Source organism: Triticum urartu, chromosome 5A, assembly GCF_056163025.1.
Source record: "Triticum urartu cultivar PI428250 chromosome 5A, HENAU_Tu73, whole genome shotgun sequence".
In the NCBI taxonomy this organism is placed as follows: domain Eukaryota; kingdom Viridiplantae; phylum Streptophyta; class Magnoliopsida; order Poales; family Poaceae; genus Triticum; species Triticum urartu.
The window spans coordinates 55,195,766-55,219,049 of NC_141877.1; positions in this window are offsets into that span (position 1 = coordinate 55,195,766).

The window sequence follows — 23,284 nt, forward strand, 5'->3', positions numbered from 1 at the left end:
CAAGTCAATCCAACCTCTGGAAGCCGACCCTCACCAGGCAACATGACAAACCCCGGGAAGTTTTGCCGAATCAGAACTCCAAGGACGGAGTTGGGCCGGCGGACACTTTCATGGTGGTCCCAACCCCTGCAGCATGACAAGGCCAACACATCAGTTATTTGAAGAAACGTGAATGCAGAAGGTACAAAAATATTAAATGCACTTACCTCTCCCCATCAGGGAAAATCAACCACCTCTACTCGCGGGTCGCCGGCACGGACGGGAGCCGTGTAGCACCACGCTGGTAGACGTTGCCCCCCTCCTCCCCCTCCTCATCAGTCGGCTCCCCGCCATCATCAGCATGGCCACTCGGCTCCCTGCCATCCTCAGGCTGACCCGACCAGGTACCCCATCCAGACGTGTGCTCCTCCGGGGTCTCGTGGGCCCAAGTCTCGTGGGCCGAAGGCCCGTCGACCCGAGGCTCGTGGGCCGAAGACTCGTGGACCGGAGTCCGTGCAGCCTCCTCCTCAGACGAGTCCACCCTAGCAGTCACGTGCTCGGGTGAAACAGCTGGGGGCGGTGGCGAGGAAGGCGCCATAAGAGTCACCCTACCTCCTCTCCCGCGACCACGTGCTCCACCTCCTCTCTTCTTCTTACCTCGTCCCCTGCTGGGCACCGCGGTCGACGAAGAAGGGCCCGGCGGTGTCGCCATACTGTCCAGCAACGCTCGGCGGATAGGTGCGTGTGGAATGGAAGACCTCACACCACGCGCCGACGAAGAAGGGGCCTCGGTGCGCTCCCGACCAGCGCCCACCATCTTTCAACACCTGCCATGACAAAGAATAAACGAAATTAGTACAACATAGAAAATTACCGACATGAATAATAATATGTATATCACTTAAGTGTATCATCATCAAGTACAACATAAAAAAATTGAATACCTGACACTACTAATAATCTCGATCAGTATCATCAATAAATGCATAATCATCATCATCACTATAATCAATGATGGGCTCATAGGGTTCATTGGCATCAACATGTGCAAGACCACCTTGACGTAATCGGTCAAGCATTGACAGGTCATCCGCAGCAGTAACCTCTTCTTGTTCCGGCTCTTCTTGTTCCTCCTCTGGGGTGATGTCGGATTCATTGTCGCTGTCTACTTCAATGTTTTGGGGTGAAGTATAGCGGTTCTTGAAACGCTTTTTGGAAAGATGTGTCTCTTGGAAGAATTCTCCTTCATATGTGTCTGGGTTAATGTGAGGTTCATAATCCTCTTCCTTTGGGGGAGAAAGTCTAGCACGTGGCGGCACTTCATAAACGACATCCCAACCTTTCAGATTTGGATTAGTTTGGCAGGCCCACGGTAGATAGAATACTTGGGTCGCCTGTTGAGCCATAATATAGACATCAGGAACATCTAAATGAGTACTTTGGTTGATTTCAACTAGCCCTATATGTTCATGAGTCCTTCTAGTCTCCTTCGGCTGAAACCAATAACATTTGAAGACTACGACATTCGGTGGGTTTTCACCATAGAACAGAAGTCCATAAATTGCTTCAACTCTCCCATAATACTCGGTACCTCCTTCACCGATAGCAGATACACAACAATTTGTAGACTTTCGGTCGGCCATAGATAGCTCTTTGCCATAGGTACGAAAGCGATACCCGTTGATGTCGTACTTGTCAAATGAACGGACCTTATAGTCAAAACCATTAGCGACTTGTCTCAATTCGGCGTCCATAGACTCTGAATTAGCCTACAAGTTTAATATGAAAGGATTGTTGCATTATGCACAAATTAGCGAATGAAATGAAATTGTCTAATAGAAATTACCGTTTGTTTGAACCAAGAGATGAAACCGGGATAGCCACCTCCTTGCTTTGCGAGAAGCTCATACTCTTCGACGGAATCCTTTTGGATCTCCGCTCCATACAAGAATATGGTGACGTATCGACTGTGTGACATATCCAGGAATAAGAGTAGTTCAAAGGAAATAGAAGTTGCGAAACAATGTACCGAGAACTTACTCGATGTACGGCCGCACTTCTATCAGGTTGTTGAAGATATACAACGAAATGGTCCGCCATTCTTCGTTATCCAAAGATACTGGATGTGAAACACTAGCTGGTGCAAGATTCCCTTTGAATAGGCTGAGGTTGGATCCACCCTTTTTAGGCTCGTCAGCGTTGTACCGAGGCTTCGGATTATGCAAATGACGATTTTTGGCTTCGTAGTGCGCTGTTACGAAGTTTGCCGCCTCCTCTGTGATGAATGCCTCAGCCATCGATGCTTCAATTCTACGTTTATTTTTACATTTTTCTCGAAGCGTCTTCTGCATCCTCTCAGTTGGGTAGCACCAACGATTTTGCACGCCCCCCCCAATCTTGCCTCGGTCGGGAGATGCAAAATCAAATGCTGCATTGGATTAAAGAAGCCCGGTGGAAAGATCTTCTCTAACTTGCAGATCAACTCCGGCGCCAACTCTTCCATTTCTTCTAGCACGCCATGCGATAGTTCTTTCGCACAAAGAACACGGAACAAATAGCTGAGTTCTGCCAGTACTAGCCATTCATCCTCAGGGATGAAGCCACGCAACATCACCGGCATTACCCGCTCAATCCATATGTGCCAATCATGACTCTTGAGACCAAATATCTTCAGTTTATCAAGATTCGCTCCCCTCTCTAGATTTGCTGCATACCCATCGGGGAACATCAACTGCTGTTGCACCCACAAGAGAATTTCCCTCATAGCTGGCCTTCCAAGATTGAACCATGCCTTTGGCTTCGTCCAGTTCTGCTTTCCTTTCGGTTCTTTCATGTTTTGTAACGGCGTATCACATAGCGCCTCCAGATCGACTCTAGCCTTAGTATTATCCTTTGACTTCCCATCTATGCCGAAAAATGTACCAAAAAGTGCCTCGGCGATATTCTTCTCAGTGTGCATCACGTCGATGTTGTGTGGGCAAAGGAGGTCTTTGAAGTAAGGCAGATCCCATAAGCATGTTTTGTGAGTCCACGCGTGCTTAGTATTATACCCCTTGAAGTACCCTGGACGTTGTGGATCTGGCTCGAGAGCGTTTAACTGATCCAGGGTCTGTTGGCCTGTCAATGCAGGTGGTGTAGTGTTTTTGACAACTCTACCCCTGATGAAGTTCTTCTTGTCTTTCCTGAACTTATGGCGAGGATCCAGGAACTGTCTATGCATGTCGAAGCAAGAAAACTTGCGACCGGCCTGAAGCCAACGAAACTCAAGAGCTCCCTTGCATGTGGGGCACGGGAACCTTCCATGCACACACCAGCCAACGAATAGCGCATACGTCGGCAAGTCATGCGTCGAGTACATGTACCAGACACGCATTATGAAGTTCCATTTGCTAAAGGCGTCGCATGTCTTGAACCAATTATCCCAGGCTTCTTGCAATTCGTCCTTAAGCGGCTGCATGTACACATTCATATTTTTGCCCGGATAGTTGGGTCCTGGAATTATCAACGTCAGGAAAATGTTCTTTCTTTGCATAATCTGTCCGGGGGGAGATTGAGTGGAAAGACAAATACGGGCCAACGACTGTATTGGGCTGCCGTCATACCAAACACACTGAACCCATCCGTGCTGATGCCGACTCGAGGATGCCTCGGATCTACCGCTTTGTCAGCATGTAATTCATCAAACTTTTTCCACGCAACACCATCCGATGTGTGTACCATCATCAGATTCCCATCTGCATCTAGTTTGGTTCTTTTGCCTGTTTTGTGCCATGTCATCTGTCTGGCCGTCTCTTCGACCATGAAAAGACGTTGAAGTCTTGGTACGATTGGCATATACCGAAGAACACTGACGGGGATTTTGGTCTGTGTCTTCTCACCCATACCGTTGTCTACCACAATATACCTGGAAGACTTGCAAATGGGACAATAGTTCAAGTCCGCATAGTCAAGCCTAAATAAGGCACATCCTTTCTCACAGGCATGTATCTTCTCATAGGGCATCTTCAGTGCATGGAGGATTTTGTCCGACTGGTACAGGTTTGCAGGCATTACATGGCCTTTGGGTAGAAAGCGTCCAAATACTATCATAATTGCGTCATAGCATTGTCTGCCCAAGTTGAACTGAGCCTTCAGAGCCATTACTTGTGAGATGGCATCCAACTGACAAAGCTCAGTGTGCTCGTGGAGCGGACATTTCGAAGACTCCAACATTTCATTGAAGGCCTTTGCAGATTCCTCCATCTCCTTGTTCGAATCCCGAGCATCATCATAGCCTTGCACCATGTTTTCCATCCCAGTACCATGCTCGTCGGTGCGACGACGATCCACCTCAGCTCGGTCACGTTGGGCAGACTCACCATGAAATGTCCACACCGTATAATCGGGCGTAAAACCACTCTTCTGCAGGTGTTTGCCCATTTCAGCCTCTGTCTTCTTTTCCCAATTGCTGCACCGGAAATAGGGGCACCAGGTTTTCTTTTGGCCATTTGCAAATGCGGCTTGCACAAACCCCTTAGTTTTTGTGAACCATTCAGCGCTCCATTTGTTCTGACCAGTGTGACCGGTATACATCCACGCACGGTCACTCATCTTGACTTTCAGAGCTACTGGACACACAACAATTATATATGTAATTCACCATGTATATATTCATCAGTTGATCTACTTTGTCAATTTTATTACGTCCATGCAACCTACACTCTAATAGGTAATGATAGGTCCTAATCCCACCCGTGTATGTGTAGATTGGGTTCATTTTCCTATGCTATGCTCCGGATCCGACGCAAAATTTCGGCAGCACCTCCCCGCTATTCTCCTGATACACGTCTCTGCAATAATCAGAGAGGATGTGTACCCGGAGAACAACAGGGGAGGCACTGACGAAATATATGCGTCGGATCCGGAGCAAAGCAAATGGGAAAACGAACCCAATCTACACATACTCGGGCTGTCCATGGATAGCGTTGGACAATTCGAAAGAATCAAGGTTATAAATATGCAAATGCATGCATATTTATAACTATGACGCTTTCGAACGGGAGACACATATTGGTTACGCATACTGATGATTCAAGACACATATATAGCTAGCTGTCAAGTTTCATCAGAATAGATCAAATAATTAATGGGGGAGGAGGACTTGTCATTTGTGCTCACCCACGAACGAAGGGGCAGAGCTCGTCAAACGCACGGCGAGGTCGTCGAACACCAAACCTGGCAGTGATGAAACAACTGCACATTTAAAACTACACGATCAACATAATTATATATGATGTTTTTCATAACAAAATCGAAAAATATATGACCTAACTAATAATTCACAAATATATGACCCCGTCGGCCTCTGGAAGGCCAAAGAACACCTTTTCGGGAGGTGTCGGTGGTCGGGGTGTCCTGTCGGTGTCGGGGTGCCGTGTTAGGGTCGAGGTGCTGTTTCGGGGTCGGGGGGTCGGGGTCAGGGGGTCAGGGGGTCGGTTGTCGGGGTGTGGTGTCGGGATCGGGGTGTCGGGGTCGGGGTGTCGTGTTGGGGTCGGGTGTCGGGGTATCGGGGTGTCGTGTCGGGGTCGGGGTGTGGTGTCAGGGTGTCGGGGGTCGGGGGTCGGGGTCGGGGTGTCGGGCCGGGGTGTCGGGGTGTCGGGGGTCGGGGTCGGGGTGTCGGGCCGGGGTGTCGGGGTGTCGGGGGTCGGGGTCGGGGTGTCGGGGGTCGGGGGTCGGGGTCAGGGTGTTGGGGTGGCGCGTCGGGGTCTTCTTCTTCTTATTCTTTCTTCTTCTTTTCTTTCTTCTTCTCCCTCCTCCTCTTCCTCCTCCTCCTCCTCCTCCTCCTCCTCCTCCTCTTCTTTCTTCTTCTTTCTTCTTCTTCTTCTTCTTCTTCTTCTTCTTCTTCTTCTTCTCCTTTTTCCTCTTCTATATTGTTCTGTTTTTCAACTTTCTTCTTATTCTTCTTCCTTTTTTTCCTTTTTCCTTTTTCCTCTTCTTCTACTTCTTCTTTTTTTTCAACTTTCTTCTTCTTCTAATAATCTAAACCTATATCTAGCACTAACCTAAACCAACCACTAACCTAAACCTATCAATAACCTAATTAAACCTAAACAGCAAAGAAAAACAGTAGAAAAAACAAAAAAAATGCTCACCTTGGCTCCTCTCGATGAAGGATGGAGGGGGCGGCGCGGGCGCAGGGGCGGCGGCGAGCCTGGCTCCGGGGCGGGGGGGGGGGGGGCGAGGCAGACGCAGGCCTAGGGGCGAGCCTGGCTCCGGGGGCGGCGCGGGCGCAGGGGTGGCGGCGAGCCTAGCTCCGGGACGGGGGGGCGCGAGGCCGACGCAGGGTGCCCGCGGTGAGCCTGGCTCCGGCGCGGGCGATGGGACGCCGGGGCGGTGGCGTGTGGTGGGGGCGACGGGGCGAGGGGCGGTGGGGCCAGGGGGCGGCGGCGGGTGGCGGCGGCGAGTGCTTGGGACGGTGGGGCGACGGGGCGAGGGGAGGTGGGGCAAGGGGGCGGCGGTGGGTGGCGGGGGCGGCGGCGGGTGGCGGTGGTCGTCGGGGAGGAGAGGGGGACAGATCGAACAGAGAGATGGGAGGGGTGGGGCGCTGTTAGTAACCTAAACGTTTGCCGTCCGCCCCCCTTTGCCGTCCGCTTACTTGCTCTTTGCCGTCGGCTAGCAGACGGCAAAGAGGGGGGCCGTTAAGTTTTTTTAAACCAGCTCGTCAGTGGGGCCCCCTCCCTCTTTGCCGTCCGCTAGCCGACGACAAAGCTTCTTTGCCGTCTGCTAGCGGACGGCAAAGAACTGGCTGATGGAAAAGAAGTACTTTGCCATCAGCCAGTTCTTTGCCGTCTGCTTTTGGGTAGCTGATGGCAAAGAGCTTCTTTGCCGTCCGCTAGCAGACAGCAAAGAGCTGGCAGATGGCAAAGTAGCTGATTCCAGTAGTGAATGCGGCGTGGCTTGTCTGCTTTCCTGGATCTTGCATCGTTTGTGCGGTAGTTGAATTGCCGAACGGGTCATCCGAAGTATGGAGTCCTGAGAGTAAGAGAAAAAAAGGAATCCGGCAGCCCCTGGTGTGGTTTAAGCCGTTTTTCGGGTGTGCCGTGATAGTGCCCCTTCCCCTGTGCCCATGGTATTTCAAGAGCGTAGTTATGTACGCGAAGCGCTGGTTTCGCTATATCGCGAGGGCTAGGGTTGGGGCCGCATTGCTATGCTAGCTCAGAACGTGCCAGGCGGTCTTGTTGTAGGGTACTCCGGGCGCGCTTGACAGTGTCCGGCTTTTTGAAGGCCGAACTGGAGAACTGCCTAGAGAGGCTGCTTTGTACTTCTGCTGCGAGCGCTGCCGTGTGCTCCTCTGTTCAGAGGGAGCGTTCAGTGTTCCATTGACCGTGATTACTCCTCTAGGGCCTGGCATCTTGAGCTTGAGGTATGCATAGTGCGGTACCGCGTTGAATTTTGCGAATGCGGTTCGCCCGAGCAGTGCGTGATAGCCACTACGGAACGGGACTATGTCGAAGATTAACTCCTCGCTTCGGAAGTTATCCGAAGATCCGAAGACCACTTCCAGTGTAACTGAGCCTGTACAGTTGGCTTCTACACCTGGTATGACGCCTTTAAAGGTCGTTTTGGTGGGCTTGATCCTCGAGGGATCTATGCCCATTTTTCGCACTGTATCCTGGTAAAGCAGGTTCAGGCTGCTGCCGCTGTCCATGAGGACTCTTGTGAGATGAAATCCGTCAATGATTGGGTCTAGAACCAGTGCGGTGGAGCTGCCGTGACGGATGCTAGTGGGGTGGTCCCTTCGATCAAAGGTGATCGGGCAGGAGGACCATGGGTTGAACTTTGGGGCGACTGGTCCATCGCATATACGTCCCGTAACGCACGCTTCCGCTCCCTCTTGGGGATGTGGGTTGCGTATATCATGTTCACCGTCCGCACTTGCAGGGGAAATCCCTTCTGTCCACTGTTGTTCGGCGGCCTGGGCTCCTCCTCATCGTCGCTATGCAGCCCCTTGTCTTTGTTTTCGGCTCTTAACTTGCCTGCCTGCTTGAACACCCAACAATCCCTGTTGGTGTGATTGGCTGGCTTTTCGGGGGTGCCATGTATCTGGCACAAGCGGTCGAGTATTCGGTCCAAACTGGACGGGCCCTGAGTATTTCTTTTGAATGGCTTTTTCCGTTGACCGGATTTGTAGCCTCGCAATCCAGCATTAACTGCCGTATCCTCGTTGCTGTCGCTGTTAACACGACGCTTTTGTTTGTTCCGACGCGACCTGTCACTTTTGTCCTTGGTATTGGAATTACCAGGGTTCTTGGTTAAGTTGTTGCTGCGAGCTAGCCAGCTGTCTTCTCCCACGCAAAAGCGGGTCATGAGTGTCATGAGGGCTGCCATAGATTTCGGCTTTTCCTGTCCCAGGTGCCGGGCAAGCCACTCGTCATGGATATTATGCTTGAAGGCCGCTAAGGCCTCTGCGTCCGGATAGTCGACTATCTGGTTTTTCTTTGTTAGGAACCGTGTCCAGAATTGCCTGGCCGATTCCTCTGGCTGCTGAATTATGTGGCTTAGGTCATCGGTGTCCGGTGGTCGCACATAAGTGCCCTGGAAGTTGTCAAGGAATGCGACTTCCAGGTCCTCCCAAGAACCGATTGAGTCTGCTGGCAAGCTGTTGAGCCAATGCCGGGCCGGTCCCTTAAGTTTGAGTGGGAGGTATTTGATGGCATGTAGATCATCACCGCGGGCCATGTGGATATGAAGGAGATAATCCTCGATCCATACCGCAGGATCTATTGTGGCATCGTACGATTCGATGTTTACGGGTTTGAAGCCCTCAGGGATTTTATGATCCATTACTTCATCTGTGAAGCATAGTGGGTGTGTGGCACCTCTGTATTGGGCTATATCACGACGCAGCTCGAAGGAGCTTTGTCTGTTGAGTTCGGCCCGGCCGGATTTATTGCATCCGGAGTGACGATCACCGTCACGTGCCGTGGGGCGCCTGCGCGATCCGTAGATCGATCTTGTTTGCCTTGCTTTGTCCTCCAGTATGTCGCGCAGGTCGGGCGCATTTTCCCGTGCCTTAGTATGCTTGACGCGGCGTCGGGGCATGGCTTTAGTGGAGGGCCAAGAGGCCTCTCTGTCGCGGCCACGAGGTGGCCGGTCGGCCATGTCATGCGCTGGTGATGTAGGTGCTTCCTCCTCTAGTCGGGGGTAGCAGCCTGCGCTTTGGGTAACTCTTGGAGGGGCGTTCGTGTTCATACTCTTTGGCCGCAAGGACTTCAGTCCATCTGTCAGCTAGCAAATCCTGATCAGCTCTAAGCTGTTGCTGCTTTTTCTTGAGGCTGCTTGCCGTGGCCATAAGGCTGCGTTTAAAACGCTCTTGTTCGGCGGGATCCTTTGGCACGACGAACTCATCGTCGTCGAGGCTTGCCTCGTCTTCGGAGGGAGGCGTATAATTATCGTCCTCAACCTCTTGGTCCGCCGCCCTCTCGTGAGGGCTGGCTTCTCTGTCCTCCTGTGCTGAATCTTGCTGGAGGGGGTGTTCTTTGGCGCTATCCGGAGTAGTATTATCTCCCGTGCCGGAATCACCGTTTTTTGCTTTGGCGGGATTTAGAGCGACGCCGCTGACACCGGCGCTTGGGCTGTTTCTTAGAGGTATCGTCCCCCGCTGTTTCATCGCCATCTCCATCCTTTGGAGTGTCCACCATATATATGTCATATGACGAGGTGGCCTTCCAGCGCCCTACAGGTGCTGGTTCTTGTTCGTCTTCTGCATCGTTGTCCATGCCGTCGATGTCTTCGGAGTCGAAGTGAAGCATGTCGGCTAAGTCATCGATAGTGGCTACGAAGTGGGTGGTGGGTGGGTTTTGAATTTCTTCATCGTCCGTATCCCAACCTTGCTGACCGTAGTCCGGCCAGGGCTCTCCTGATAAAGAGAGAGACTTTAGGGAATTCAGGATGTCGCCGAAGGGCGAGTGCTGAAAGATGTCCGCGGTAGTGAACTCCATTATCGGCGCCCAATCGGATTCGATCGGTAGGGGCGCGGGGGGCTCGGAGTTCGGAGAGGAATCCGGCTCCTTGGAGTCACGGGCCATGCGGGGTGCGGGGCTGGAGTTCGGCTCGATCGCCTCTGAGATCGTAGCCCCTGAGGCAGCGTCCAACCGCTGATCCTCGATCGGCGCAGTAGGCTCCGAATCAATGGTCGGAACCGGTGCGTGTGCGGCCTCCAAAGCACTGTTCGGCGGCAGAGCTATATCATGCCCATCGAGACAGTGCGGCGCGCTTGGCTGTGGCTCGAATCCGTCGAAGATCAAGTCCCTGCGGATGTCAGCCGTGTAGTTTAGGCTTCCAAACCTGACCTGATGGCCAGGGGCATAGCTTTCGATCTGCTCAAGGTGGCCAAGCAAATTGGCCCGCAGTGCGAAGCCGCCGAAGACGAAGATCTGTCCGGGGAGAAAAGTCTCACCCTGGACTGCATCGTTGTTGATGATCGAAGGAGCCATCGGGCCTAAAGGCGACGACACAGAGGAACTCTCAATGAAAGCACCAATGTCGATGTCAAAACCAGCGGATCTCGGGTAGGGGGTCCCGAACTATGCGTCTAGGCCGGATGGTAACAGGAGGCAAGGAACACGATGTTTTACCCAGGTTCGGGCCCTCTTGATGGAGGTAAAACCCTACGTCCTGCTTGATTAATATTGATGATATGGGTAGTACAAGAGTAGATCTACCACGAGATCAAGGAGGCTAAACCCTAGAAGCTAGCCTATGGTATGATTGTTGTATGATGAAGTTGTCCTACGGACTAAAACCCTCCGGTTTATATAGACCCCGGAGAGGGTTAGGGTTACACAAAGTCGGTTACAATGGTAGGAGATCTTGAATATCCGCATCGCCAAGCTTGCCTTCCACGCCAAGGAAAGTCCCATCCGGACACGGGACGAAGTCTTCAATCTTGTATCTTCATAGTCCTGGAGTCCGGCTGAAGGTATAGTCCGGCTACCCGAACACCCCCTAATCCAGGACTCCCTCAGTATGTTTCTATCGCAACATATGTCGTAGCATAGTCATAGATGGACACTTAAGTCACACTGATGTTTGTGATGGACAGATCTGAGTATAGAATACGTTCTACTCAAGGTAGACTTTGTACCACACACGCCACTAGCATAGTTTCCCCGCATCGGGTTTCTCCGTGGATGCGGACTCGCTAAGTGTTATATGTTATTTCCTAATCAATTGCAAAGGCACAGAATTGAGGATTTTACTGTCACCTCGAATTACCTCGACATCTTAACCTTTACAACAACAATAATATGCCTCGTGGCCTTATGGCGGAAATGTTGAGTAGGGCCCCTTCACAACATTCGTGAAGGATATTCAACCAAACATTCAACAGAGAAACTCATATCCTTATTTAACATTTCATCCCCTATATATACCAAAGTTCATCCATATCCCCGGGAACAAGGGGAGCTACTCGCACATGGATACAATGAAAATCGTATGAATAGTGGTCGTAAACATGAATGGAAAAAACGAGTAATACACGTTGTTGGTGTCTAAGAACCTGACATTGGATTATATGTAGCAACCATTTGTGACTTTGGCCAGGGACTAAACGCGTTAGGTTCCCTAAGTCATCGACCGCTGGGGATGGGCGACAGAAAGCAAGCTACACCAGAGCTATCCAGATTTAGGCCACCATTGTGGTGTAATACCCTACTCCTACCTTAGCATGATATTGCTTTGTTTACTATGGATTGGTTACAGTGCCCCCTTGTTGGGTTGCATCCCTCCTCTATTTATACCACCCTAGCTCTTCCCTCATCTCCAAGGAGGGTTGCCATTGGCGCATCATAGACAAAGGAAAAGGTGAGGGCCGTCTGTACTGACCCGATGTGACCGGACGTGGCACAATCGCCCGTACCGAGATTTGGTAGCTGTCGGCGCTCCTATAGCTGAGTGTCGGGTAGGTGAATTTTAGTTGCCACTCTAGATGATCTTGGGGAATGGCACGCCTCTTCGGAGCCCATAACCAGAAAGGAGGGGCTCACTGCATCCCATCTTAGCTACTGACGAGGGTCATAGTGGCGGGGTAGTGCACTTTTAATGCCTCTATTGTAGTCATACCAGGAAGCGATCTCCTTCATCTTGGGAAACATAGTAGAAAACAAAAAGAATTTGCACCTATGATCAACCAAGATAAATATGAAGATGCATAAAGGCTTGGGATCACGATCGTTATCTCACCGAGTTGCAGCAGAAGAAGACCATGTTGGTGTAGATCGTACTTGGAGTCCTCGAACCGTCCATGAACGATCCCTCGAACCAAAGATGGAAAGCACAATGAAAGCACAACTGCTCCCTGGGTGATTTTGGTAATTAATGCCAACATATCTCTTGTTGGACTAATAGTTTCATCTAGTGTATTTCACGCAAGTCCAACAATGGCGTGGCAAGGACGAGAGGATGTGGAACCCCTTCAAAATGCTAAGGACAAATATTGGCAAAAGCTCAAGACTCTTCATCTTTATTTTAGTGATCCAAGATCACATTAAGTCCATAGGAAAGCCAATACTATTAAAAGGGGATGAGGTGTTGCTTAATGGCTTGCTTGCTCAAATGCTTAGTGATACTGCTCCAAAACCCTCAGCCACTTTCTCCATCCAAATATGTCAAAACCCTAAACTCCAACTCGGCCCCAACGATTCTTTCTACCCTGTACCACCGAGTTCATATGACATAGCCACAGCCAGAACGCTAACAATTCAGTCTCACCGATACGGATCTCGGTCTCACCAAGATGGCATTGCCAACGCTCTGTTGCATGTTGCAATTATTTCGGTCTCACCGAAATAGCAATCGGTCTCACCAAGATGGCTTGACCAACTCTCTGTTGCCTTATTGCTTCACTTCGGTCTCACCGAGTTGATGCAATCAGTGCCACCGAGATGCGGTTTGCCCTAAACCCTAGCACATCGGTCCCACTGAGTTGTTCCATTCGGTCCCACCGAGATTCCTAACGTTCACATTTTTGAACTAATCAGCGCCACCGAGTTTAACCATTCGGTCCCTCCGAGATGAGTCAAATGTGTGTAATGGTTGGATATATACCCCTCCACCCCCTTCTTCATTTGTGAGAGAGCCATAAGAACGTTCCTACACTTCCACCATACATTTTCTGAGAGAGAACAACCTACTCATGTGTTGAGATCAAGATATTCCAATCCTACCACAAGAATCTTGATTTCTAGCCTACCCCAAGTTGCTTTCCACTCAAATCATCTTTCCACCATAGCCAAATCAGAGAAAGAGAGAGAGAGTTGAGTGTTGGGGTGACTATCATTTGAAGCACAATAGCAAGGAGTTCATCATCAACACACCATCTATTACCTTTTGGAGAGTGGGGTCTCCTAGATTGGTCAGGTGTCTCTTGGGAGCCTCCGTCAAGATGTGGAGTTGAACCAAGAAGCTCGTAAGGGCAAGGAGATCGCCTACTACACGTGAAGATCTAGCCGACTGAGGCAAGTCCTTCGTGGGCGATGGCCATGGTGGGATAGACAAGGTTGATTCTTCATGGAGCCTTTGTGGGTGGAGCCCTCCATGGACTCGCGCAGCTGTTACCCTTCGTGGGTTGAAGTCTCCATCAACGTGGACGTACGTTAGCACCACCTATCGGAACCACGCCAAAAATCCTTGTGTCTCCATTGCGTTTGCAAACTCCAATCCCATCCCTTTACTTTCTTTCAAGTTGCATGCTTTACTATTTCCGCTGCATATACTCTTGTCATGCTTGCTTGAAATGTATCGGGAGTGCCTTAACTTGTGTTAAACTCAACCTTAGCTTGAAGAATTTAAAAACTACCACTTTTGCTTGTTAAGGGTCTAATCACCCTCCCCCCTCTAGACCCATCTTCTAGATCCTCTCACACAGCCTCTCTACTTGGTTGCAAGCGTGCAACCTTCACGATCCGGCAGCGCTTCGCCGTCCAGAGCTAATCATCATCGGAGACTTAGAGAGAGGAGATTAGAACCACATTGGACTTTTAATTATGAGGACAATATGATTAGACTGGATCTAATTAGTCAACTAGGACCTAGTAGAACTAGAACTAGAAGAACAAGAGGAGGTCCTAAAACATGTATATATATTTGTGGCCAATACCTCAAGTATATATAGGTTGGAGGGGAAGAGGATGGTTGCCACCAAGGAGGAAAAGCCTCCTTAGGGCGTCGGCCCCCTTCCTTAGGGAAGGGAGGCACTTTCCTACTTGGGCCTTTTTGGCCCAAGTTTCCTTCCATCTCTTGGCCTTTTTAGGCCCGTTGATATTTAAATTAAATATAAAATGTCCTAAATATTTAAATACCATTATATATACACACATATATATATATATAAACATCTCTAGAAACTTTCTCCACCTATATATAATTTATCGGTAATACCCAGTATTACCCGATACTCACCGAACCCTTCATGTGACCACGAAACACTTCCAGATCCTCTCGGAACTATTCTGAATATTGATGAAATAATTCCACAAATATATTCGCATGACTCTCATCCTACTAACACTCAACAGATCGTGATTTCCTTAAGCTTGTGACCCCGTAGGTTCGGTAACTCACATTGTAGGATCGAAAGTATGTCTAGAGGGGGGGGTGATTAGAATACTTGACCAAATAAAAACCCAACCTTTTCCCAATTTTAGTTCTTGGTAGATTTTAGCTATTTTAGGACAAGTCAAGCAATCATTACACAATTCAAGCAAGCACGCAAAGAGTATATTGGCAGCAGAAAGTAAAGCATGCAACTTGCAAGAATGTAAAGGGAAGGGTTTGGAGAATTCAAACGCAATTGGAGACACGGATGTTTTTCCCGTGGTTCGGATAGGTGGTGCTATCCTACATCCACGTTGATGGAGACTTCAACCCACGAAGGGTAACGGTTGCGCGAGTCCACGGAGGGCTCCACCCACGAAGGGTCCACGAAGAAGCAACCTTGTCTATCCCACCATGGCCATCGCCCACGAAGGACTTGCCTCACTAGCAGTAGATCTTCACGAAGTAGGCGATCTCCTTGCTCTTACAAACTCCTTGGTTCAACTCCACAATCTTGTCGGAGGCTCCCAAGTGACACCTAGCCAATCTAGGAGACACCACTCTCCAAGAAGTAACAAATGTTGTGTTGATGATGAACTCCTTGCTCTTGTGCTTCAAATGATAGTCTCCCCAACACTCAACTCTCTCTCACAGGATTTGGATTTGGTGGAAAGAAGATTTGAGTGGAAAGCAACTTGGGGAAGGCTAGAGATCAAGATTCATATGGTAGGAATGGAATATCTTGGCCTCAACACATGAGTAGGTGGTTCTCTCTCAGAACATATGAGTTGGAAGTGTAGATGTGTTCTGATGGCTCTCTCCACGAGTGAAGAGGAGGTGGAGGGGTATATATAGCCTCCACACAAAATCCAACCATTACACACAATTTACCAATCTCGGTGGGACCGAATCAACAAACTCGGTCGGACCGAAATAGTAAACCTAGTGACCGTTAGAGATTTTCGGTGGGACTGACATGCAACTTGGTAGGACCGATATGGTTAGGGTTAGGGCATAATGTAATCTCGGTGAGACCGATTACACAAACTCGGTGAGACCGATTTGGTAATAAGCTAACCAGAGGGTTGGTCAGGCAAACTCGGTGGGACCGATTCGCTCTTCTCGGTGAGACCGAAATGTTATGAAAAGGAAACAGTGAGTTTACATTGCAATCTCGGTGGGACCGATCCGCTCTTTCGGTGAGACCGAAAAGTTACGATAGGGAAACAGAGAAATTGCAATCCCATCTCGGTGAGACCGAGATCCCTATCGGTAGAACCGATTTGCTTAGGGTTTGGCAATGGCTATGACAAGTGAAACTCGGTGGCGCCGGGTTGAAAGAATCAGTAGGGCCGAGTTTGGCTTTGGGTTTAGGTCAAATGTGGATATGGGAAAGTAGCTGAGGATTTTGGAGCATATCATTAAGCACATGAAGCAAGAGGCTCATTAAGCAACACCTCATCCCTCCTTGATAGTATTGGCTTTTCCTATGGACTCAATGTGATCTTGGACCACTAAAATGTAAAATGAAGAGTCTTGAGCATATGAGCTAGAGCCAATCCTTTGTCCTTAGCATTTTGAGGGTTCCACTCTCACCATCCATGCCATGCCATGCCAATCATTGAGCTTTCCTGAAATGATCATCTTGGAATAGCATTAGATCAATGAGCTATATGTTGTTATGAATTACCAAAACTACCTAGGGATAGTTGCACTTTCAATCTCCCCCTTTTTGGTAATTGATGACAACATATAGATCAAAGCTTCGACAAATAATAATAAGAATGAAATATATCGTTGCTTTGAGAAGTATGTGATAAGTAAGAGCTCCCCCTAAATTTGTGCATATTTAAAATTTGCTTTGGAATGCAAATGCACAAAGAGTTAGAGTCATGGGTTATCTTCCATGTCACATACATCTTGGTGGAGCGCTCAAAAAGATAAGAATGAAATACATGCACTCATCACCAAAGAAAGTGAATGATCACATAAGGTTGTCTCTTTAACAGCCCAAAGATTCATCAAGCAAATAACAAAAAATTCTGGGGTCATCTTCATCAAAATTATTTATACTCTCATTGATAACCCCGGTAGGTATTTCCATAGCATCATTATTTATGAGCTTAGAAATGATAGAGGGATTATCCAAAGTATTAAAACCCGTGAAACCCTTAGCCCCTTTTGGTTCGGCCATAGCAATAGAAAGGCAAGCTTAAGCAAACAAGAGTATAGCGAGACAAGGCAAAGGTGAAGTGGGGGAGAGGAAAACGAGAGGCAAATGGCAAACAATGTAATGCGAGGGAGAAGAGTTTGTGATGGGTACTTGGTATGTCTTGACTTGAGCATAGATCTCCCCGGCAACAGCACCAGAAATCCTTCTTGCTACCTCCTGAGCATGCGTTGGTTTTCCCTTGAAGAGGAAAGGGTGATGCAGCAAAGTAGCGTAAGTATTTCCCTCAGTTTTTGAGAACCAAGGTATCAATCCAGTAGGAGACTACACACAAGTCGCCTAGTACCTGCACAAACAATCAAGAACCCTGCAACCAACGCGATAAAGGGGTTGTCAATCCCTTCAAGGCCACTTGCAAAAGTGAGATATGATAAAGATAATAAGATAAATCTTTTTGGTATTTTTGTTGTATAGATTGAAAATTAAAGATTGCAAAATAAAATAAATAGTAAACTAGAATTGCAAATCGGAAACTTATATGATATAGAATAGACCCGAGGGCCATAGGTTTCACTAGTGGCTTCTCTCATGATAGCATGTATTACGGTTGGTGAACAAATTACTACCGAGCAATTGATAGAAGAACGCATAGTTATGAGAATATCTAGGCAATGATTATGAAATATAGGCATCACGTCCGTGTTAAGTAGACCGAAATGATTCTTCATCTACTACTATTACTCTACACATCGACCGCTATCCAGCATGCATATAGAGTATTAAGTTCATAAGATGAGAGTAATGCTTTAGGCAAGATGACATGATGTAGAGGGATAAACTCAAGCAATATGATATAAACCCCATCTTTTTATCCTCGATGGCAACAATACAATCATATCTCACTTTATTTTGCAATCTCTTTATTTTCCAATCTATACAACAAAAATACCAAAAATATTTATCTTATTATCTCTATTAGATCTCACTTTCGTAAGTGACCGTGAAGGGATTGACAACCCCTTTATCGCGCTGGTTGCGAGGTTCTTGTTTGTTTGTGCAGGTACTAGGTGACTTGCGTGTTACCTCCTACTGGATTGATACCTTGGTTCTCAAAACTAAGGGAAATACTTAAGCTACTTTGCTGCATCACCCTTTCCTCTTCAAGGGAAAACCAACGCATGCTCAAGAGGTAGCAAGAAGGATTTCTGGCGCCGTTGCCGGGGAGATCTACGCACAACTCAAGACATACCAAGTACCCATCACAAAATCTTATCCCTCGCATTACATTATTTTCCATTTGCCTCTCGTTTTCCTCTCCCCCACTTCACCCTTGCCGTTTTATTCGCCCTCTTTTCCGCTCGCCTCTTTTTCGTTCATCTCTTTTTGCTTGCCTCTTGTTTGCTTGTGTGTTGGATTGTTTGTCACATTGGCTTTACCAAAAAGTGTTGACCCTCACCTTAGAAGGTGGTATGAAATTGAACAATGTTAGAAGTTTTATGTCCTTGTAGTTTGAGCATAATAATTTCTTCAGAAACGAGCTTAAAGAACCAAAAAGTTTTATGGGGTACATGAATAAAGAGCTTGATGATATGTCTAAAGAATTTTATGGTTTGAAATCTCAGTTCGCTCATCTTGAAAACTTAATAGCCCAAATTTCGGATAAGCAAGCCACCTTAGTTAATAAGATGGCCGCCAAACCGGAAGAACTAGACGATAATAAGGATGAAGATCTAAAAGTGACTGATGTGTCTCCTATTAGATCTTTGTTTTGCAATATGAATCTTGATAATGATGAGACTAGAGATGAGTCAACTTTAGCTAAAAGGCGTTCCAATGATTCGGAGTTTTTAGATCTTGATGCAAAAATTGGTAAAAGTGGGAATGAAGAGGTCAAAACTTTACATATCAATGAACCCGCTATTTTGGATTTCAAGGAATTTAATTATGATAATTGCTCTTTGATAGATTGTATTTCCTTGTTGCAATCCGTGCTAAATTCTCCTCATGCTTATAGTGAAAATAAAGCTTTTACCAAGCACATCGTTGATGCTTTAATGCAATCTTATGAAGAAAAGCTTGAATTAGATGTTTCTATCCCTAGAAAACTTTATGATGAGTGGGAACCTACTATTAAAATTAAAATTAAAGATCATGAATGCTATACTTTATGTGATTTGGGTGCTAGTGTTTCCACGATTCCAATAACTTTGTTTGATATGTTAGGTTTCCGTGAATTTGATGATTGTTCTTTAAATTTGCATCTTGCGGATTCCACTATTAAGAAACCTATGGGAAGGATTAATGATGTTCTCATTGTTGCAAATATGAATCATGTACCCATAGATTTCATTGTTCTTGATTAAGAAAATCTTGAACAGGATTCAAGACAAAAGTTAATCTTAAAAGTCAAAATTCAAATTTGTAAATTTTCCCAACAACTCGACCACATATCACATGGGAAAGTTATTTTCTTTTATTTTTTGACATTTCCATCATTTTCTTTTATTTTTTTAAACTGAAAAGGCGGTCCACGGGGGAGGGGGTGCATTTGGTTAGCAGTGGCGCACCAGGGCATAGTGCGCCATTACTAGTTGACATAGTAATGGCGCACCTTCACAAAGTGTGCCATTACTATGTGTATGACTTGGTCAAACCTTGCTCAAAGTTAGTAGTGGCGCACCTTGTGTAGGTGCACCACATACATGGTGCGCCATTAATGTCCATATTAGCTATAGCCCTTTTCCTAGTAGTGGATGTAAGACTATCTTCTCCTTTTTGTCTTCTCCACAATCACCATTCTATTCCACCTATAGTGCTATGTCCATGGCTCAAGCTCATGTATTGCGTGAAGTTTGAAAAAGTTTGAGAACATCAAAAGTATGAAACAATTGCTTGGCTTGCCGTCGGGGTTGTGCATGATTTAAATATTTGTCTGGTGAAGATGGAGCATAGCCAGACTATATGATTTTGTAGGGAGAACTCTCTTTGGCCATGTTATTTTGAGAAGACATGATTGCTTTGCTAGTATGCTTGAAGTATTATTATTTTTATGTCAATATTAAACTTTTTTCTTGAATCTTTCGTATCTGAACATTCATGCCACAATAAAGAAAATTACATTGAGAATTATGCTAGGTAGCATTCCACATCAAAAATTCTGTTTTTATCACTTACCTACTCGAGGGCGAGCAGGAATTAATCTTGGGGATGCTTGATACATCTCCAATGTATCTATAATTTTTGATTGTTCGATGCTATTATATTATCTGTTTTGGATGTTTAATGGGCTTTAATATACCTTTTTATATTATTTTTGGGACTAACCTATTAACCAATGGCCCAGTGCAAATTGCAGTTTTTTTACCTATTTCAGTGTTTCGCAGAAAAGGAATATCAAACGGAATGAAACCTTTGAGAGAGTTATTTTTGGAACAAACGTGATCCAGGAGACTTGGAGTGGACGTCAAGAAAGAAGCGAGGAGGCCACAAGGCAGGAGGGCGCCCTTAGGGGGTAGGCGCGCCCCCACCCTCGTGGGCCCCTCGCAGCTCCACCGACATACTTCTTCCTCCTATATATACCCATATACCCCGAAAACATCCAGGAGCACCACGAAACCCTATTTCCACCTCCACAACCTTCTGTACCTGTGAGATCCCATCTTAGGGCCTTTTCCGGCGCTCTGTCGGAGGGGGAATCGATCACGGAGGGCTTCTACATCAACACCATAGCATCTCCGATGATGTGTGAGTAGTTTACCACAGACCTTTGGGTCCATAGTTATTAGCTAGATGGCTTCTTCTCTCTCTTTGGATCTCAATACAAAGTTCTCCTCGATTCTCTTGGAGATCTATTCGATGTAATTCTTTTTGCGGTGTGTTTGTCGAGATCTAATAAATTGTGGGTTTATGATCAAGATTATCTATGAACAATATTTGATTCTTCTCTGAAACCTTTTATGCATGATTTAAATATCTTTGCAAGTCTCTTTGAATTATCAATTTGGTTTGGCCTACTAGATTGATCTTTCTTGCAATCGGGAAGTGCTTAGCTTTGGGTTCAATCTTGCGGTGTCCTTTCCCAGTGACAGCAGGGGCAGCAAGGCACGTATTGTATTGTTGCCATCGAGGATAAAAAGATGGGGTTTATATCGTATTGCTTGAGTTTATCCCTCTACATCATGTCATCTTGCCTAATGTGTTACTCTATTCTTATGAACCTAATACTCTAGATGCATGCTGATTAGCGGTCGATGTGTGGAGTAATAGTAGTAGATGTAGAATCATTTCGGTCTACTTGTCGCAGACGTGATGCCTATATGCATGATCATGCCTAGATATTCTCATAACTATGCGCTTTTCTATCAATTGCTCGACAGTAATTTGTTCACCCATCGTAGAATTTGCTATCTTGAGAGAAGCTACTAGTGAAACCTATGGCCCCCAGGTCTATCTTTCATCATATTATTTTCCCATCAACTTGTTATTTCTATTTTGCAATCTTTATTTTCCAATCTATACAACAAAAATACCAAAAATATTTATCTTATTATCTCTATCAGATCTCACTTTCGTAAGTGACCATGAAGGGATTGACAACCCCTTTATCGTGTTGGTTGTGAGGTTCTTGTTTGTTTGTGCAGGTACTAGGTGACTTGCGTGTTACCTCCTACTGGATTGATACCTTGGTTCTCAAAACTGGGGGAAATACTTACGCTACTTTGCTGCATCACCCTTTCCTCTTCAAGGGAAAACCAACGCATGCTCAAGAGGTAGCACGCCTCAATCTGGTCAATTGTTTTGATCTTGTCGGGATTTGCTTCGATCCCACGTTGAGACACAAAGAACCCAAGGAGTTTGTCGGATGGTACACTGAACACACACTTCTCTGGGTTGAGTTTGAGGTTGATCTTGCGCAGATTTGCAAATATTTCTTATAAATCTTGCACAAGCGTGGCCCTGTCCTTGATTTTGACCACTATGTCGTCCATATAAGCTTCCATATTTCTGCGTAGTTGGGGCTCAAAACCAATCTGGACCGCTTGGGCAAACATTGACCTAGCGCTCTTCAACCCGAAAGTCATTCGTACAAAATAGTACGTACCACATGGGGTGATGAACATGGTTTTTTCTTCGTCTTCCTTCATCATGAAGATCTGGTGGTATCCTGAATAAGCGTCGAGGAATGACAGTAGATCACACCCGGCAGTGGAGTCCACAATTTGGTCGATGCGTGGCAGAGGGAAAGGATCCTTTGGATAGGCTTTGTTGACATCTATGTAGTCAATACAGAGCCTCCATTTCTCATTTTCCTTATGCACCACCACTGGATTGGCTAACCACGTAGGGTGGAGCACTCCTCTAACTAGGCCTGCCACCTCCAACTTCCTGATCTCCTCGACGATGAACCCTTGTCGCTCCAAAGCTTGCTTCCTGACCTTCCGCTTGATGGGCCACACATGAGGACAGACAGCAAGATGGTGCTCAATCACCTCCCTAGGAACGCCGGGGATGTCGGATGCTTGCCATGCAAACACATCGACATTCCCCCATAGGAAGGCGACGAGTGCGCTTTCCTATTTGCTGTCAAGGGTGGAGCTTATAGTGAAAGCCCCGCCCGTGTCGTCATCCTTGATGGACACCTTCTTGGTTTCTGGTGGTGCAACCTTGGACTTCTTTCTCTTGCCGGTGGAGCTCTCTGGCACGTCTTCAACGGGAGCGCGGCACTCCGAAGAGGCGCGCTTGGCGGAGTGGGTGCAAGAGGTCTTGCCAGACGAGGTTTCGCCGGAAGGGGTCTTGCTGGCCTTCTTCCTTCCCGGGGCTTCAGCGGTAAGAGCAAGTGCCTTGGCAGCAGTTGCTGCAACTGCCTCTCGGTAGAGTTAGTCGGCACAGATGAGCGCGTCTTTCTTGTCAGAGGGGACAGTGATGATGGTTAGCGGCCCCGGCATCTTCATCGTGTTGTGGGCGTAGTGTGACGCCGCCATGAACTTGGCCAGTGCTGGGCGGCCAACGATCCCGTTGTACGGCAAGGGGATCTCGGCGACATAAAAAATGATCTTCTCCGTCCTATAGTTCAGCTCGCCCCCAAACGTAACGGGTAGTGTGATATTACCTTTCGGCTGACTCCTTCCCGGGTTGACCCCTTGAAACAGCGGGCGAGATCAAATTCAAACTGGCCCCACCATCAACCAACACTTTTGTCACCTTGAGGTTGCATATTGTTGGTGAAACCAACAACGAAAACACCCGACCACAGTTGTGCTATCAGGGTGATCCTCGGTGTCAAAAATGATGGGCGTGCAGGACCACTTCAGTGGCTTCTAGGCATCGAACGATGGCTCTGCCGCAGTGACCTCATGCGCCCACTGCTTCAGTTGGCGGTGAGAGGTGTGAGCGAGGCGCCACCATCGTGCACATGGCCTCTGTAGCTTTCTGGAATTCGTGCTCGCCGGATTCGTCGTCCTCGTCATGATCATCATCTTCTTCCTTCTTGTCGCGGCCCCGAGCGGGCTTCTCTTGTTGATTATCTTTGCTGCAGCGACCTCCTTGCCCGCCACGCTT